This window comes from Saccostrea echinata, unplaced genomic scaffold (genome assembly GCF_033153115.1).
Source record: "Saccostrea echinata isolate AGI-Se365-2 ecotype Australia unplaced genomic scaffold, CSIRO_AGI_Sech_v1 ptg000008l, whole genome shotgun sequence".
Taxonomy (NCBI): domain Eukaryota; kingdom Metazoa; phylum Mollusca; class Bivalvia; order Ostreida; family Ostreidae; genus Saccostrea; species Saccostrea echinata.
The window spans coordinates 11,506,735-11,512,734 of NW_026889757.1; positions in this window are offsets into that span (position 1 = coordinate 11,506,735).

Sequence of the window (6,000 nt, forward strand, 5' to 3'; positions counted from 1 at the left end):
TGACGTCGTATTTCCAGATTTGTCCTCTTTTATGCCATATTGTTTCATGAATTATCACACTCATACACCCAACTCATATATATGCCAATTTCAACACTTTTTGAAAACTCTAAATTTTTAGGGCAGAATAAAGCCAAATCCGTACCTTCTTCTTTGTAACAAATAAACGCTGAATCAGATTTCGCAGTGCAAATAAGTAAACACCATTTGCAGAGCTGTCAAAAAATATTTGAAACAGTGAAAATTACTAAGATGAAAAATTCATTGTATTATAATTTCATTTTTTATTCTAGTTAAAAACAAATTTTAAATGAACAAGTTTGCTTCAACTGTGACACTATGTAGTAGAAATCTGCATATTGCTGTACATGACTTTAGAAGTATGTATAAGATTAACATTTATGCCAGCTTATTTCAATAATATCGTAAAACAATATTCATTTTTAAATCTTTAATGCAGTATCAAAATGCAGGAAATATAAAATTAACCGTAAGAATTAAGACACCCCCCCCCAAAAAAAAAGGAAGAAAGAACTATACATTACATGTACTTTGTAAAACAAATTTACAATGTAAGTGTTTTCAAACAACCAGAGGTCTGAGGTACACATTTTCATTTAATCAAATGTCCACGTGATCCAAGAAGCATATTGGCATATATCCCAGTGATTGTTAAAAATGACAAAATTTTTCCTTGCGACTACCAATTAAAACATTTGAATACCCTTTTATTGCGGTTGTTAATTCCCCCCCCCCCCCTTGACTACTTTTTAATGAATGTGTTTCAACATGTCAAAAAAAGGATTCCGGAATTGTATGTAGTAGTTTTACCAACCTTGCAAAATAAGACGTCACCAGTCCTTTACTCGGACCGCAGGGCCATTGAACAATGAGGGTTTTTTTTTATCATGGCAACGTCGGCCCTGCCTTAACAAAAAAGTACTATAGTTAACTATAGTTTACTATAGTTAACTATAGTTTACTATAGTTAACTATAGTTTACTATAGTATCAAAGTTTTTTTCAATATAGTAAATCAAAATATTTTTACTATGGATTTCAGATCGTTATATTTTTTGCTTCTTCAATTCATACATGCACATTTTTTTTTCATCAAATTGAAATATTATTTGTATATTCATTATTCATTTGTACATTATTTCCAAATTTCACATTACTGTTATCGAGATTTAGAGACTTAAAGCTTTGAAATCTCAAAAAAAAGTTCCAAGTTTCATTGTAAATAAAAGGTTAAATATACAGAATGTGTTTATCATTATGTAAACGACACAGCGATTTGACATTGATTTTTACGTTTTGATCTTTAGATGAACTGACTTTTACATTTGGGCCCCTACTATCCCTGTAACAAGTTCCGAGAGTATATTGATGGAATGTTGTTTTTCGTCCCGTTCGAGAATTTTTCACTCATACAGAGACGTCACCATATAAAGGCTTCAAATTTCGGCCTTTGCTTGGCACTCAGGGTTATTGAGCAGTGAGTGTTCTTTTTCGTGCCAACGCCTACCGTGACACGGAGCCTCGGTTTTTAAGGTCTCATCCGAAAGACCCACAACTTTCACTTCAAAATGCCGAGCTCTTGGCGAAGGAACAGCTGCTACCTATTTTTTTCGACTTAGGTCAATCGCGGCCGTGATTCGAACAAACGACTTTCCGATCACATAGCGAGCGCTTCTGAGAATAGAAGGTACACATTAATAATTATCAACGCATAGAAGAACTTGAGAACATGCGATTAACTAGTTTATTTCCTAAAACTTTCTTACGCTTACGAAAGAATGCATATTCTGCATTATCGATGATGACACAGCAAATTCTTATCGGAAATTAGAACAGTAAAGAAGAGATTATCAGAATCAATCGCTGTTGATAAAATCTAGAGTGTATCATTAATCATTAACCAAGGGAATTTGCACTATTTGAAGGTGGAAAAAAAATAAAATGATTTTCGCAAGGTAAACATATCGTTAAAGTTCTTTTCAGCACAAAAAAGGACTTAAATTTTCCGTTCTTGTATCCCGTATGTGAGAACTGTATACTTAAAATGTATAGCCCTTTTATTGATAGCAAGTAACTACTTGAACTTTTATATTTATGGGATAAACCTTTATTTTGTGAATGGTTTGAAGAAATTATGCTACACTTCCTTTTTATTGAGTGATTCGCATGAAACAACTACTACCACACCAACGTATGTGGAATTGTGGTATTATTATTTCCTTTTCATGGGAAAATGTGATAATGTGAAAAAAGTGAAGATAACAAACAGTGATTGATCAATTCTCCCAAAATCTACAAACAATACAAATCTATGAAGAGGACATATACATATGTAACATGGACACATGGACCTTTGGAAATTCCAGAGGTGGGATCAGGTGTCCAGGAGGAGTAAGCATCTCCTGTTGACTGGTCACACCCGACGTGAACCCTATGTATTGATCAGGTAGTTCGAGCATTTCGTAGTCAAATTCAGTATAAAACAAAGGCTTAACAATTTAGTATGAAACAAAATACGAGCCAATGATAGGTTAAATTTGTAAGCTAGGATATAATAAGACGATAGAATTTAAGAAATGCTGACTTTAAACGAAAGTATTGAAATCCCTGTAAAATCAACTTATTTGTCAGTACCCTGTCTCAGTTTAAAAATTATTCATACTCGGAGCATGCTCTTGAGTATCGGATAAACTTGGAGATGTAAACACCATAAGCATATGATAGCGGGAAATCACTACATAAATTAGGAGAGTTGACGATGGGAAAGCTGAATTCATCTCGTTTCTCATACTATTAAGCTGTTAGTTGGTCCTTATGATCTATAGTAAGTAAAACATCCAAATATGAAAGAGATGTGGCAGACTCAGTGGTGTCTTTTATTTCAAGTTCACTGGGGTATATCAAGTCCACATATGAATGGAAGTAATGATTGTTAATTAATAACATGTAGTCGATATAACTAATTGTCGACTTGAAGGCTATAGGAATTGATTTCTTTTCATGCAGAATTTTTGATCATTCGAATATAAAAACAGGTCGGCTAATAAAGGAGTACAATTAATTCCCATTGGAATTCCAACAGTTCGTTGGAAGACCTGGTCTCCGAAGGTTGCAAAAATGTTGTCAATAAGGAACTCAAGCATCCTTTTGATATCAATTCGGAGTACTTGTGCGTAGAATTAGAATGATTTTATCAAAGTAATTTTGTTAATGCAATCACAAGATGCGAAGATTTTCGTCTTCCATTTCATTGACAAAGCAGTTATTTATGACATCAAAAAGTCTAGTTTTAAATTGATGGTGAGGAATGGTTGTATGAAGTGAAAAAAAAGCCGTACTTTAATTTTTGAAGTAACTGGCTTATGAAAAATTTGGCGATTTTAAATTTTCTAAAAGTTGTTTCGAGTTTTTGAATATCCACACCTGATTAACACCTCTTCTAGAATATGCTGTAGCACAGTGCGTCAGTATTTTACTAAAATCCATTTATAATGTAACACAATATTTTTCAAGAAACATTGGTACACATGTACAATGTGCCATTCTAACAAAAATCCTCATTTGCTGAGTTCTAAGATTAAGAAGTCAAACAGGAAAAGAAACTGTTGTGATTCTTGTTTTAAATGTTGCTTCGAATTCAAACCCATGGTGTACTTCACCTGATACAACCCTAACAAAAATACTATAGTTAACTATAGTTTACTAAAGTATCAAAGTCTTAAATATTAAATCAAAGTTCGTATTATAGTAAATCAAAATATTTTTACTTTTGATTTCAGATTGTTATAATTTTTGTTCTCGAATTCATACAGGCAAATATATAATATTAAATGGAACTTTTACTTGTGTATTCACATATCATTTCCAACGTTGACACCATTGTTATCGAATTTAAGAGATTTTTAGAATTTAAATCTGAAAAGAAGTACCAGAGTAAAGTTTCATAGAAATTCAAAGTATCAAAATTTTTACTATAGTTAATTATTCGGAACTATAATTAACTACAGTAAATTTTTTATTAAGGAAAAGCTACTAAATAACTTAAATGTTAACATCTGAAATCTGTTTATGCAATATTTTCATACATTGGTCTCTGATCTTTTGACATTAGATCCATAGTGTTTTCTTAAATTATATTGACTAACGGTATAACTTTTAATTGCGAAATCTAAGAGAAAACAAAAGTTATCACCAGAAAATAATTTTATCCAAGGTTTTAAATTTCTAACCTTGACCTTTTGACCCAAAATTCAAAAAGGGATCTTCTTTAAGTCATTTGGAGTAATTATTCCGAAACGAAAGTGTTACACACAGGCAGAATGACAGAACAGACCAAATTAATATCACCCATTCTCAGTAAAACCGGAGTCAAAAGGCTTTTGTTAAATATAGGTCAGGAGGTGTCAAATCAATAAAAAAAATATTTATTAAGTCAACTATATATAGTTGTTACAATTATATTGTAAGACACCAGGAAACATAACCTCTGTAGTTGTCGCATGACTAATTACATATATTATTTATGTATAGATATGGATAAGAATCAGACATTTCAATGCTTATTTAATCATTCCTGGACCCTTTCCTTAAACGGAAATCATTCACTTGAAGTAAATCAGTCATGAAGTTTTAAGGGTGGTGGTAAGTCTTGATCAAGCATCTTTTAGAGCATCAATATTTCGTGTTGCATCCAATCACTTTCAAATGTCCAGAACACTGTTAATGACCGACTAACAACTAAACTATATGACAAACGGGATGACTCTTGCTTTGCCATCGTCACCTTTCCTTATTTATGTAGTATTCTACCATAACTGCGTATGGCGTTTCGAAATGAGTTTGTACGCAAGAAAATGTTATGAGCAAGATCAAGATTGATATAATCCGAGACAGGCAGCTGACAAAACGGTGATACTACAACAATCTCATTCAAGCATTTTGCAATTCTGGGTAGTTGTAATGACCTTTTTTTGCAAATACAACCTATTGTTTGGTATATTTTGAGTGACCTGATTCTTTTAAGTGTTAGGGGATTGTTTTATACAATTTTTTGACTGCAGTTTACTTTATGTACCTGATCTTTACAGAGGGCTCATAACAGGTATGACCGTCTTCATGAGATTTCCAGTTCCCCAAGGCACCTAATTCCACCTCTGGCGTTTCCAGTAGTAAAATATTTTTTTTAACTTTCAGACACAGGATACCATGATCCGATACAATTACGATTACCACTCTATTATTTTTATTATTTGTTTTTTATTATTATCATTTTTTTTGTCCTTGTGGATTTTTTGTACTGCTTACCCATGATTTACAACCTCCACGAATATTCATTTTAATGTACATTGTATATCTTTTATAACACATTTGCCACTTGTTATAACATCCTTTCAGCCTTGTTAACTTGTTAATCCATCCCCTAACCCCCAACAACAAGCATATAAGCTGACGTGAATGAACAGTACTCCCGAAATTCTAACTCAAGAAACATATCATACAGAAAAGAAACATTTATTTACTGAAATTAAAAACATAATAATAATAAACACAAGAAATATTTTCTGCAAACTAATGACATAAAAATAGATATATAAAAGAAAAATATGTCTGAATGAAAATTTTAAATTAGTAGCAAAACATTATTTGAACTAACAATGCAATATCAAAAATTGTTTAAAAATGAAATTAAAATATCACAGAATAAGAAAAATACAGTGCTGTGTAAACTAGCCTCAAGTGTATATAAGTATTCAGGCAAACCATTGATCTTATGGACACGTTTTCATTTCATCAAAATTCCAAATATGCGAAGCAGGTTATTTGTATATCCATATGTTTGATTAAAAATGACAAAATCTCTGCAAAATCTATCGTGGCGATTGTTCATGTGTCGACATATTCCAATGCTATTTTGGTCGTCAGAATTTTGTTCTTGACCTATTTGAAATGTGTGCAATGCCGTTTGTAAGTCGACTAGTAA